This window comes from Oncorhynchus keta, unplaced genomic scaffold (assembly GCF_023373465.1).
Source record: "Oncorhynchus keta strain PuntledgeMale-10-30-2019 unplaced genomic scaffold, Oket_V2 Un_contig_1171_pilon_pilon, whole genome shotgun sequence".
NCBI lineage: Eukaryota > Metazoa > Chordata > Actinopteri > Salmoniformes > Salmonidae > Oncorhynchus > Oncorhynchus keta.
The window spans coordinates 288,279-303,041 of NW_026277600.1; the positions used below are offsets into that span (position 1 = coordinate 288,279).

A 14,763-nucleotide genomic window follows, 5' to 3' on the forward strand; every position below is an offset into this window, starting at 1 on the left:
TATATCTAGCTGGTCTGTCATAATATAATAGAGACAGTAGATCTAGCTGGTCTGTCATAATACAATAGAGACAGTAGATAATATAATAATACTATATGCCATTTAGCAGACGCTTTTATCCAAAGCGATCTAGCTGGTCTGTCATAATATAATAGAGACTGTCACGGTGCTGACTTTTGCCCAATACAGCAAAAGCCTCTAACCCGTCCTCTGGCTGGCCAGAGTACATTAGGATTTTAGTTTCTTCGGTGTAACAAGGGCTATTAGTTATTATGCTCGTCAGCTAGTAGTCACTTGGAAACTAGTATTGGTATATTCGACTCTGTGAACCAGCACATCCTCATCGGCAGACTCGACAGCCTTGGTTTCTCAAATGATTGCCTCGCCTGGTTCACCAACTACTTCTCTGATAAAGTTCAGTGTGTCAAATCAGAGGGTCTGCTGTCCGGATCTCTGGCAGTTTCTATGGGGGTGCCACAGGGTTCAATTCTTGGACCGACTCTCTTCTCTGTAAACATCAATGAGGTCGCTCTTGCTGCTGGTGAGTCCCTGATCCACCTCTACGCAGACGACACCATTCTGTATACTTCCGGCCCTTCTTTGGACACTGTGTTAACAACCCTCCAGGCAAGCTTCAATGCCACACAACTCTCCTTCCGTGGCCTCCAATTGCTCTTAAATACAAGTAAAACTAAATGCATGCTCTTCAACCGATCGCTACCTGCACCTACCCGCCACTACTCTGGATGGCTCTGACTTAGAATACGTGAATAACTACAAATACTTAGGTGTCTGGTTAGACTGTAAACTCTCCTTCCAGACCCATATCAAACATCTCCAATCCAAAGTTAAATCTAGAATTGGCTTCCTATTTCGCAACAAAGCATCCTTCACTCATGCTGCCAAACATACCCTTGTAAAACTGACCATCCTACCAATCCTCGACTTTGGCGATGTCATTTACAAAATAGCCTCCAATACCCTACTCAACAAATTGGATGCAATCTATCACAGTGCAATCCGTTTTGTCCCCAAAGCCCCATATACTACCCACCATTGCGACCTGTACGCTCTCGTTGGCTGGCCCTCGCTTCATACTCGTCGCCAAACCCACTGGCTCCATGTCATCTACAAGACCCTGCTAGGTAAAGTCCCCCCTTATCTTAGCTCGCTGGTCACCATAGCATCTCCCACATTTAGCACACGCTCCAGCAGGTATATCTCTCTAGTCACCCCCAAAACCAATTCTTTCTTTGGCCGCCTCTCCTTCCAGTTCTCTGCTGCCAATGACTGAAACGAACTACAAAAATCTCTGAAACTGGAAACACTTATCTCCCTCACTAGTTTAAGCACCAACTGTCAGAGCATCTTACAGATTACTCCACCTGTACATAGCCCACCTATAATTTAGCCCAAACAACTACCTCTTTCCCAACTGTATTTAATTAATTTATTTATTTTGCTCCTTTGCACCCCATTATTTTTATTTCTACTTTGCACATTCTTCCATTGCAAAACTACCATTCCAGTGTTTTACTTGCTATATTGTATTTACTTTGCCACCATGGCCTTTTTTGCCTTTACCTCCCTTCTCACCTAATTTGCTCACATCGTATATAGACTTGTTTATACTGTATTATTGACTGTATGTTTGTTTTACTCCATGTGTAACTCTGTGTCGTTGTATCTGTCGAACTGCTTTGCTTTATCTTGGCCAGGTCGCAATTGTAAATGAGAACTTGTTCTCAACTTGCCTACCTGGTAAAATAAAGGTGAAATAAAAAAAAATATATAAAAAATAAAAAATATATATGTTTTGACTCTCCTAAAAATATATTATTGTCCACACCATGAAATATTCTTTAGTGCAATCACTTTAACCTATAACCAGGGTCACTTTCTGTTCATTGAGAGTGTCAAAGGCGTTTGCTCTCCAGATCGTTAATCTGGCCTAGTTGTCAAAGTATCAAGCTTTTATTAAGTCACTCTGTTTTTTGTCTTATACACATTATCACAATTCAATGGTTCTACAGTTTCCCAATACATCAATAATGCTCAATCAATCCTTAATGTTTTAAGCTATGCCAGATAATATTGCAAAACATTAAATGCGTTAACACTTCTAACAATATTGACTAAATAGCAAAAATAGTTAAATTACCTTAAATGTTCAGCCCCTTGGTCACTTTCCCGTGATTGGTATTCTCTCCGTACTAATACTAGATCCTGAATTCCAATCCCTTACCACTATTCACTTCCAACTTTGTGTATAGACTCAATATTACTATGGCTGGTATTTGGCTGTTTCTTTAAAATGTTAATCACTACTGGACCTGATGTGTCACTGTGCGAATGCCACTTTGTCTGTGAGCAAGAGGTGTCAAGACCCCTGTTTTTCAGAGACTCAGTTTCAGGTTCACAGAGCTCAACCAGGCAGTTAGTGATCCAATTAATACTTAAGCTAAATTTAACCAGCTCTTGAATATTGTATAAGTCTGTCAAAAAGAGTATAGTGAGATAGTACATTTACCTATGATCATTCTCCATATGAGGTCTGTGAGATGTATGCCTCCTTATGAGCTTTGCTCTCTTTATATACCTTGTTACGGGGGAAGTGCCCAAAGTGCTGGACCAGACTGCACACTCATAGCTCTGTTATGCTGCACACTCAAAGCTATCGTATTACATCATTCTGATTCCCCCTCTAAGTCTAAGTCACAGAGTACTGACGCCCAAGTCTATGATTGGTGTCTCCTCTGTCTCCCCCTGGTGTCCAGTATCAGTAGGTGTAGTCCATGGTTGCATGAGGTCCCCTGGATATCCTGCAGCAGAGTTGTCTTCCCATGTAGAGGGAGTGTGCAGATCCTTTTCGGTTTTTGCCACTCTCTCCAGGATCTGTGCACTCCTGTCTTTTTATCCCTCTCCTTACTATTTGTCCGTTATACCTAATCCCTAACATTAGCCCATTTATATTTTGTACAAGCCTATAACTAATATCTGTACTGTCTTCCATACTAAAGGCGTATCTACTTTTGAGATACCTTCCATCATTAGTCACTCCGTTTGCTGTCAACCTCCCATTTAGCATCACATTAGCATATGACGTATCTTGAGGCCACTCCTCATCCTCTTCTTCCTGATAAACACACAACCTATTCCTATTACATGTAGCATCACAAAAACAGCTCTTGCAAAAGCATTCCTCACGTACATTACTATGTCTAGTTTCTCTGGTATCTTTCCCTGGGTTATTTTATCACACTGGACACACCGCTGACTCCATCCTTCCCTGGTGCTGGATCCATCCTGTGTATACTTCATTGTTTAGCCCCATTAATTCTATTCTCCCTGTGGTTCTGTCCCAATCCACCTCTCTTCCTTGGTGCATCACCCTTAAGCTTGCCTCTTCTTTGTCATGGGTAACTTCCCATGCCATTCCTCTTTTTACCATTACTCTCATTTTGGGCCAATCTCTGGCCTCCTCTAAACACCCTATACATACACTCTCTAAATCTCTCCCTCGCCAATTTAGCCTTCCATGTAGAGTCCCTTTTACACTAAATGCACACCCTCCACATAGGTCTAGTTCCCTGGTATTTTCCCAACACAACATATGCCCCTCGCAACAGTCATTCAGGTCAGGCCTAGCCATTATTTGCCCATGTTTAATGAATGTCTCCATCCTAGCCATACACCATCCTCCTAGGATCTTTGTTTCCTCATCCATTTGTTCTTCCTCTGAAGCTTCTGGTTCCTATAATTCAGAGAAAATTGGTTAGACCATTTTGTTATTGTCGCCTGCCTTTCTTGACCTTCTTCTTGCCCTTCCTACTTCTGGGGTTTACCATACCTATAAGTTCATCCCCAATGTATTTCAGCTCCCTTCCCATCTCATCTCATCTCCTGCTGCTGCCTCACACCTCACTACTGAACAAGTAAGATCTGCAATTTTGGACCAGTTAGGTCCCTCGCCCTTCTGATCTGATCCATCTCCTTGTATGGTTTTACCTTGTCTTTCCTCTGTTGCCTTTAGCGCCCAGATAGGTTGCCAGGCTGGTCCCTGTGCCGTCTGCCTCCTAACTCCTGCGTCTAGCAGCCCGCTAGGGCCATTGTCTTTTGAGCCACACCCAAACCATCCTTTCACTAACTGCCTCCCTCTCTCTTTCTCTCTTTCCTCCCTTTCTTTCCTCGATCTCTGATTACCCTGTCTGTGCCTTGGGGTATACCTTCTTAGTCTCCTTATCCTCAAACCTGGTCCCTCTCCATGTTCTTCCTTACTTTCTTCAATAAGGAAAACCGTCTCCTTTGCTTGCCTCTCTGTCCCTTTCTGGGCCTGTACATCTTCCTCAGTTAATCTCCTCTTTACTCCATGTCTATTAGCCCTTGGCCTATAGATATCTCCTAACATCATTTCTACCCATCTGTTGTCGGTCATGCAAGCCCCTATGTTGCAATCCAACATCTTCCACTTAAGGCCAAACCTCCTGACTGTACTCTCGTGCCACTCCGCCCGTCCTCATCTCGCGTCATGTAGCACTGATGTTTCTCCAGGACTTCTAAGTCCTCTTTGGTCTAAAATTTCTTCAAGTCCCCTAGCATAACTTGGGGCTCTCTCCTTGTGACTATTTCCATTGTTGTCCTTAAATTTTTCATCACAAGAGGTTGTGATCCATATTCCCAATTCGCTGACCGAAATGGCCATTTGCTACTATCTTTAAAGTCTACTATTTTATTTTCTTCCTATCGCTACTCTACATCTCCCTGCTGTGGCTTTTATGTTAACCAGGATGTAACTGCTCCAAAGTACTGCTCCTCACCTATTCTTTCCATCAGATACTCCTCATGAGGTTCATAACAATCCTCACATAGCCATGTGGTTCCAGATAGGACTACCCCATGTACGCCTTCCTGTGCTAATTCTCCGGGGGCTAGTCTCCCACATCGCCCACAATTTATCATGACTCTGTCCCTAGCTCCCTTTCACTCTGTCTGCCTGATCTTTCCTTTTTGTCTTACTTCTGCTTTTTCAGCTGCTTGTATGTGTGCGACCCCATGGTCCACACACCACTCCTCCACCTTCTTATTCTTATACTGTCTTCCATTATCGGTTCTAATGGATGGGAAAGGACCTAGAGCAAGGGTTAGAAGGTTAATTAAGCATTTTCTATACTGGCACCGCATTGGATGAATTTGATGTGAGCACTATTGAGTATCCTGTAGCTACTATAGCGTACCTGTGCCCTAATGAGGTGGCCACCTTCATAGGGCCCATAGTGTCTAATGCTATTTGCTTCCATGGTGTGGTGCATTTAATGTGTTGACCTGGTATCTTGCCTAGGTTACTAACCTTTTGTTCTTGGCATATGATGCATCTCGTGCATATCTGTAGTACTTCTTCTCTAGTATAGAAAAGGCCCTCGTCTGTTAGTCTTTTCATGAATATTCGGGACCCCAAGTGGCCCCAATTCTCATGGAGTGCTATCAGTTTGTCTTTTTCTCATTTATAGAGAACTATTCTTCCCATCTGAACTAGTTCATCTACCTCTCTATTGCCTAGTTGGTGCTTCTGCACTTGCTGAATCGGCAGTGTGAGCCTTTTGGTGACTTACCACTATATCCTCTTCATCCATTAACTCATGGATTTTCCTCCATTCTCCCTCATATTGTATTGGCTTATTTTTGGCACCTCTGTACCCGTTATTTTGCCAAATCTTTTTGTCTGAGGTCATGGCTTGTGCACAATAATAACTATCCGTTACTACTTCAATCCTTTTTACACTATGCAGTGTAGGAGTGCTTCCAGTACTGCCATCACTTCTGCTTTCTGGGCTGTTCCTATGATTGTTCGACTTTGTTTGGTCAGGGTGTCCCCCGTGGCTTTATTCTTTTTACAATAAAGCCCTATCTTGTCTTTTCCGATTATTCACTACCATCTGTGAACACAACTATGTCCCTAGGTTTTTCTGTGGGTCTTTTATGTTTCTTTCTGTCCAATTTTGGGGATTCATCTTCCAGATCCCAACCTTTATCGGCTACAAAGAGCACTCCTTTTGTCCCCACTACATTTCTCCATTTGTCCCAGGTGGTGGTTGTTACCCTTAGCATCTTTTTGGTGTTATTTGCGGCCCATAACTTATTTAATTAATTGTCTTTAATTATTATTAGCTGTCCTTGAGCTAAGGCTACTATTTTATTCCAATACATTTATAATAGAGCAATTTTTGCCCCTTCTGAACTGTATTTCATAACTAACAAACTAATTGTTTGCTGTAACATTTCACAGTCCTTTCTGACCCTTCATTGGATACCCATAGGTATCCATCCCTATCTCCCTCCTCGCCTTCTAACTTTATACAAATCCATAGGGGTAGGTCTGGGTTCCTTGGCTCATTTGTTTGTGCTTGGCCGGCCATATCTTTGAGTTTTTCCCAAGAACTTCCAAACTGCTTATGGGTTTAGTCCATCTGATCCTCTCGTCTTGTGATACATTTATAGCAGTGTTTTGCTACTCTGCTATACCCTGGTATATGACTTCTAATATAACTCAGGCTTTGCTGCATCTCGTTCACTGTCTGTGGTTTCACCATTTCCTGTACTTTTTCTAAGTACCCTTTGCTGGCAGTTATTCCATCACTTATTTTGAACCCGAGAAAGCTTACTTCCTTCCTGCCTATCTGGCTCTTCGTTAGGTTTAGTTTCATTCCTGCCGTATTCAACTTGGTTAAGGCCTCTTTTGTGTCTGGCTATTTTGCATTGCTTCCCTGGCTTATGTACTCCTCCAATTATTTTATGTGCGAACTCTGGTCCCAGGGTCCCACAATCCTTTTTAAACTGCTATATTTTTCTCTTACCTAGCTTTTCTATTATTTGGTTAATATTTTTCTCTGATATTGCCGCTTTTCTATTATTTAATTAATATTTTTCTCTGTTAAGGCCGTTTCTGTTCTGACTCTCTCTATTTGGTCTGGAACAAAAAATGGCTCCCTTTACTTATAATTATTTAACGTCCGATAAGCTGAGGAGATTTTCTTCTCCTTGTAGCATATTTATCCCTAAGTGGTTTATTATTTTCATATATTTTTAAAGTCCATCCTGAAATTTTACCCTGAGGTGTCCACTCTTTGCATTATTTACATCCATGTAAAGTCCCTGTGACGTAGAAGTCCGTCACTGGCCGCGGGCCGCATTTGGTTCTTTAACGCACACACATATTCATCACTCCTCCCTGCGCCATTATAAGATAAGTTAACAATGTGGGTCGACACACAAATTAACTTCTGTCTTGGTGCATGCATTTCACACTTGTCAGTGTTCATATTTGAGAGATACAATAATTATTATACTTATCAATGTTGTGGATGAGCGCATTGTTTGTTTGTTCTGTTCCTCTCTCTCCATCTCTGTAGCTTCCGGGTATGCTGGAAAAGGACCCGAGCTAAGGGAATTGGGTTGGCTTTATAGTGCCTGTCCCAAATGGCTCATTAATGCATATGGGCATATTGAAAGATATTGTCAGTAGGGATGTAATGTTGTAAATGTTATGTTGTGATATTGTTTAAAACCGTGTTGCAATGTATATCCTTTAGTATGTTTAGTTCATGGAAAATGTAGGTTTGTATTGTTAATTGATTAATTAATTAGGGTTAATTGTTCTGAGGGGAGGGGCTAGCCCTACAAAAAGGAGCCTCCCTTTCAGTCATAGAGGAAGGTTATTTTGGATTGAGCTGTGGATGGGGCAGCATTGTTTTTAAGCTGTCCCATAAGGTAGACGTTGATGGCAGTACTGTTGTTTTTTGTTCCGGAATTCACTTGTAAATAAACACCTTTGCACAGAAGAACTTTTGCGGTTCCGCCATCTTTTTATTTTGATAGAGGTTAGGTTATCCAGTTTAGCCTTCTGGCCTACTCTACGTGACAGTCCCACTCCTGTGTCAGCGTCTAACTGACCTAATACATTTGCACATGGGTCACTATCTGTCTCAGCTCTTTCAATGTAGTTATGTCTATGTTTAACTTCCTCTTAACTGCTGCTTTAATGGCTGTGTTTTAAAACCGGCCTTTTTCGCTTCTGCATCTGCTTCCTGTTGCTGCAGCTAATACTGATAGTAACAGATATGGTTTCTGTTTTCAAATATTGACTGACTGTCTCACTGTGTCCCTGTTTGCACTAATGAATTTTATAGAACTCAAATGTATGTATGTATGTAGCAACCTATAAGAAATTATATAGTTCAACTTAATTAACCAGATACTCTCAATGACTCTGGGTCACAACAGATGCCATATATTCTTGCCATATTTCTACTATTTAAAGACAAACCTTCAAATGATTAGATAAGGCCAAACACTGCTAAACAGAGCATATGTTTTTATCTACTAATGAAATCTCTCTTTCAGGAGTCCACTGTATTTTATCTAACAATAACCTGGGTTAATCTTAACTCAGTCTCATCAATATTTGTATATATGTTGCGTAGTATGGGATCCATTATATACAGTACTTTATTATACCTAAGAACTGCAACAGATTTATTTCATAATTAAATGTAATGCGTATAAAATCACAATTTTTCTACCTTCATCTTTTTTTCTGCCCTGTTGGCTTAAAATATATCCTAAATACCTAACATTAGTCTCCCTGCATGGCTCTCAACATTACACTAGTGTCTCCTAGATTCGTTGGAGTCCCGTCTTGTAGCAGGGCCATTGCCATGGGGTTCCAGGGCTGTGCATAGAAGGCCACTTTGCCACAATACACACTTACATCTTCTGGTCCCCCTTCTTTTTCTGGGATGCCTGCCTTGATGGCGTTAAAAATAATTCACTCCTGTTGCCATATCTTCACCATGAGGTTTGTATTGATTTCCTATTTAGTTATAAACTCTATAGTATTTTCTAGTTTCTCATACAACGCGCATAGTGACACTTACGCACTGTTAGCTTTACTTTCCCAAGGAAATAATACAATTTCAAATTAGTTATACACTTTGAATAGAGACTGGTGTTTCTTAATCATTTTATAATTCATTTTCACCTGTTCCAAGTGCTGGGTAGACCAGCCTTTTGCCTGCGTATCATTTCCTGCTCTGCACCATTACTTTCTACCCTACGTTGCTCCTCCTGAGCTGCCGTAGTATCTATGGTAGTTGCCAAAGTGTTCTCTCTCTGGGTATATAGGTCCTTAACTTATTTAGTTTTCAGAGTATTATTACTATTGGGCCCCAGGTTGGGCGCCAAGTGTCACGGTGCTGACTTTTGAGTAATACCTGCAGCAAAAGCCTCTACCCCGTCCTCTGGCTGGGAAGAGTGAGCCTAGCCGTGCGGCCCTACCAACCCTTCTTTTTATTCGTAATGGCCCTTTGAGTGAGTTGGGTTTGTTCCTTCGTTCACGTTGACACTCCCTTATTGTCCGTTCTAGTATGAGGCCTTGGATAGATATACTCCGATTTAAATATTCTAAGTGTTATGGATTCCTCCTATATTTCCTTACCTTCAAGTTTCTTTACCTATGCATATATCAATACCTAATAACTTATTCTATTAGTTATTATGCTCGTCAGCTAGTAGTCACTTGGAAACTAGTATTGGTATATGTTTTGACTCTCCTAAAAATATATGATTGTCCACACAATGAAATATTCTTTAGGGCAATCACTTTAATCTATAACCAGGGTCACTTTCTGTTCATTGAGAGTGTCAAAGGCGTTTGCTCTCGAGATCGTTAATCTGGCCTAGTTGTCAAAGTATCAAGCTTTTATTAAGTCACTCTGTTTTTTGTCTTATACACATTATCACAATTCAATGGTTCTACAGTTTCCCAATACATCAATAATGCTCAATCAATCCTTAATGTTTTAAGCTATGCCAGATAATATTGCAAAACATTAAATGCATTAACACTTCTAACAATATTGACTAAATAGCAAAAATAGTTAAATTACCTTAAATGTTCAGCCCCTTGGTCACTTTCCCGTGATTGGTATTCTCTCCGTACTAATACTAGATCCTGAATTCCAATCCCTTACCACTATTCACTTCCAACTTTGTGTATAGACTCAATATTACTATGGCTGGTATTTGGCTGTTTCTTTAAAATGTTAATCACTACTGGACCTGATGTGTCACTGTGCGAATGCCGCTTTGTCTGTGAGCAAGAAGTGTCAAGACCCCTGTTTTTCAGAGACTCAGTTTCAGGTTCACAGAGCTCAACCAGGCAGTTAGTGATCCAATTAATACTTAAGCTAAATTTAACCAGCTCTTGAATATTGTATAAGTCTGTCAAAAAGAGTATAGTGAGATAGTACATTTACCTATGATGATTCTCCATATGAGGTCTGTGAGATGTATGCCTCCTTATGAGCTTTGCTCTCTTTATATACCTTGTTACGGGGGAAGTGCCCAAAGTGCTGGACCACACTGCACAATGGTAGCTCTGTTAGACTGCACACTCATAGCTCTGTTATGCTGCACACTCAAAGCTATCGTATTACATCATTCTGATTCCCCCTCTAAGTCTAAGTCACAGAGTACTGACGCCCAAGTCTATGATTGGTGTCTCCTCTGTCTCCCCCTGGTGTCCAGTATCAGTAGGTGTAGTCCATGGTTGCATGAGGTCCCCTGGATATCCTGTAGCAGAGTTGTCTTCCCATGTAGAGGGAGTGTGCAGATCCTTTTCGGTTTTTGCCACAAGATAGTAGATATAGCTGGTCTGTCATAATATAATAGATACATTAGATCTAGCTCGTCTGTCATAATATAATAGAGTCACAGAAACAGTAGATCTAGCTGGTCTTTCATATTATAATAGAGACAGGAGATCAAGCTGGTCTGTCATAAAATAATAGAGACAGTAGATTTACCTGGTCTGTCATAATATAATAGAGACAGTAGATCTAGCTGGTCTGTCATAATTTAATAGAGACAGTAGATCTAGCTTTTCTGTCATATTATAATAGAGACAGTAGATCTAGCTGGTCTGTTACATTATAATAGAGACAGTAGATCTAGCTGCTTCTGTCATAATATAATAGAGACAGAATATGTGATAGAGGAAATTATGGTTGAAATGACTAATTATGTATACATACCAATCAGAACTGACTAGTCCAAATGCTATAATGTACTGTACATGTGAATTTTCTCTCTTGCTCCCTTTCCCAATTGTATATAATGTAGTCAGGAGTTAGTAACAATGAAGGTCTGTTCCTTAGTTCATTCAGTTGTACAAATCTCCAGGTGGTGGAAACGGGCCATCTCCAGATTGTAGGAATGTTGATTTATGCTGACTGGCCTTGACTTCTGCTGATAATAGGGCTCAAGAGCTAGAGGGCCCTCTGTTTGTGAAATGGAACGTTTGGAAAACGCTGACGTCATTTTCAGTTTATAACCTGTGGAAATGTGTGTAAGCATGTAGTACTCTCTTGTAATCAACGCTGTTACTTTTGGCTTTTAAGACTGGTCTCAATCTACTTCATGCATAATTAATGAACTTACAATTCATTAATGAATTAGAAATGAGTGCGAATTGGTTTTGGCAATAAAACATAAAGGAATTTAGAATTCCTCTATCAATATGTAGCTGGTCTGTCATAGTATAATAGAGCCAGTAGATCTAGCAGGTCTGTCATAGTACAATAGAGATAGTAGATCTAGCTGGTTTGTCATAATTTAATAGAGACAGTAGATTTAGCTGGTCTGTCATAATTTAATAGAGACAGTAGATCTAGCTGGTCTGTCATAATATAATAGAGACAGTGGATCTAGCTGGTCTGTCATAATATAAGAGACAAAGAGACAGTAGATCTAGCTGGTCCGTCGTAATATAATAGAGACAGTAGATCTAGCTGGTCTGTCATAATATAATAGAGACAGTAGATCTAGCTTTTCTGTCATATTATAATAGAGACAGGAGATCTAGCTGGTCTGTCATAATATAATAGAGAGAGTGGATCTAGCTGGTCTGTCATACTATAATAGAGAGAGAGGATCTAGCTGGTCTGTCATAATATAAGAGACAAAGAGACAGTAGATCTAGCTGGTGGTCATAATATAATAAAGAGAGTAGATCTTGCTGGTCTGTAATAATATAATAGAGACAGTAGATCTAGCTGGTATGTCATAATATAAGAGAGACAGTAGATCTAGCTGGTCTGTCATAATATAATAGAGACAGTAGATCTAGCTGTTCTGTCATAATATAATAGAGAGAGAATATCTAGCTGCTTCTGTCATAATACAATAGAGACAAAATATGTAGCTGGTCTGTCATAGTATAATAGAGCCAGTAGATCTAGCAAGTCTGTCATAATATAATAGAGACAGTAGATCAGGCTGGTTTCTCATGTTATAATAGAGACAGTAGATTTAGCTGGCCTGTCATAATATAATGGAGACAGTAGATTTAGCTGGTCTGTCATAATTTAATAGAGACAGTAGATCTAGCTGGCCTGTCAAAATACAATAGAGACAGTAGATCTAGCTGGTCTGTCATAATATAATAGAGCCAGTAGATCCAGCTGGTCTGTCATTATGTAATAGAGACAGTAGATCTAGCTGGTCTGTCATAGTATAATAGAGGCAGTGGATCTAGATGGTCTGTCATAATTTAATAGAGACAGTGGATCTACATTACATTTACATTTAAGTCATTTAGCAGACGCTCTTATCCAGAGCGACTTACAGTCATGTGTGCATACATTCTACGTATGGGTGGTCCCGGGGATCGAACCCACTACCCTGGCGTTACAAGCGCCATGCTCTACCAACTGAGCTACAGAAGGACCGATCTAGCTGTTCTGTCATAATATAATAGAGACAGTAGATCTAGCTGGTCTGACATAATATAAGAGACGCAGAGACAGTAGATCTAACTGGTCTGTCATAATATAATAGAGACAGTAGATATATCTGGTCTGTCATAATTTAATAGAGACATTAGATCTAGCTGGTCTCTCATAATATAACAGAGACAGTAGATCTAGCTGGTCTTTCATAATACAATAGAGACAGTAGATCTAGCTGGTCTGTCATAATACAATAGAGATAGTATATCTCGCTGGTCTGTCATAATACAATAGAGACAGTAGATCTAGCTGGTCTGTCATAATATAATAGAGACAGTACATCTATCTGGTCTGTCATAATATAATAGAGACAGTAGATCTAGCTGGTCTGTCATAATATAAGAGACACAGAGACAGTAGAGCTAGCTGGTCTGTCATAATATAATAGAGACAGTAGATCTAGCTAATCTGTCATAATATAATAGAGGCAGTACATCTAGTTGGTCTGTCATAATATAATAGAGACAGTGGATCTAGCTGGTCTGTCATTATATAAGAGACAAAGAGACAGTAGATCTAGCTGGTCTGTCGTAATATATAATAGAGACAGAAGATCTAGCTGGTCTGACATAATACAATAGAGACAGTAGATCTAGCTGGTCTGTCATAATATAACAAAGACAGTAGATATATCTGGTCTGTCATATTATAATAGAGACAGTAGATCTAGCTGGTCTGTCATAATACAATAGAGACAGTAGATCTAGCTGGTCTGTCATAATACAATAGAGACAGTAGATTTAGCTGGTCTGACATAATATAAGAGACGCAGAGACAGTAGATCTAGCTGGTCTGTCAAAATATAATAGAGACAGTATATCTAGCTGGTCTCTCATAATATAACAGAGACAGTAGATCTAGCTGGTCTGTCATAATACAATAGAGATAGTATATCTAGCTGGTCTGTCATAATACAATAGAGACAGTAGATCTAGCTGGTCTGTCATAATATAATAGAGACAGTACATCTATCTGGTCTGTCATAATATAATAGAGACAGTAGATCTAGCTGGTCTGTCATAATATAAGAGACACAGAGACAGTAGAGCTAGCTGGTCTGTCATAATTTAATAGAGACAGTAGATTTATCTGGTTTGTCATAATATAATAGAGACAGTAGATCTAGCTAATCTGTCATAATATAATAGAGGCAGTACATCTAGTTGGTCTGTCATAATATAATAGAGACAGTAGATCGAGCTGGTCTGTCATAATACAATAGAGATAGTAGATCTAGCTGGTCTGTCATAATACAATAGAGATAGTAGATCTAGCTGGTCAGTCATAATATAATAGAGACAGTGGATCTAGCTGGTCTGTCATTATATAAGAGACAAAGAGACAGTAGATCTAGCTGGTCTGTCGTAATATATAATAGAGACAGAAGATCTAGCTGGTCTGTCATAATATAATAGAGACAGTATATCTAGCTGGTCTGTCATAATACAGTAGAGACAGTAGATCTAGCTGGTCTGTCATAATATAACAAAGACAGTAGATATATCTGGTCTGTCATATTATAATAGAGACAGTAGATCTAGCTGGTCTGTCATAATACAATAGAGACAGTAGATCTAGCTGGTCTGTCATAATACAATAGAGACACTAGATTTAGCTGGTCTGACATAATATAAGAGACGCAGAGACAGTAGATCTAGCTGGTCTGTCAAAATATAATAGAGACAGTATATCTAGCTGGTCTGTCATAATATAATAGAGACAGTAGATCTAGCTGGTCTGTCATAATACAATAGAGACAGTAGATAGCTGGTCTGTAATAATATATGCCATTAAACAGACAGCTTTTATCTAGCAGACTTACAGTCATGTGTCTGTCGGGATCGAACCCACTACCCTAGAGCAGTAGATTACAAGCGCCTGCTCTACCAACTGAGCTACAGAAGGACCGATCTAGCTGTTC

General features: G+C 39.9%; 1 long non-coding RNA gene across 1 annotated transcript; it reads right to left on the reverse strand.

Moving 5' to 3' along the window:
* Window positions 1-1,856: 1,856 nt before the first annotated feature.
* On the reverse strand, window positions 1,857-10,681 carry LOC118375165 (uncharacterized). The gene is made up of 2 exons (XR_004823740.2): window positions 9,942-10,681; window positions 1,857-3,754 (listed from the first exon to the last, which is right to left on the reverse strand). It is a non-coding gene; the product is annotated as an uncharacterized LOC118375165 (long non-coding RNA).
* Window positions 10,682-14,763: the final 4,082 nt, after the last annotated feature.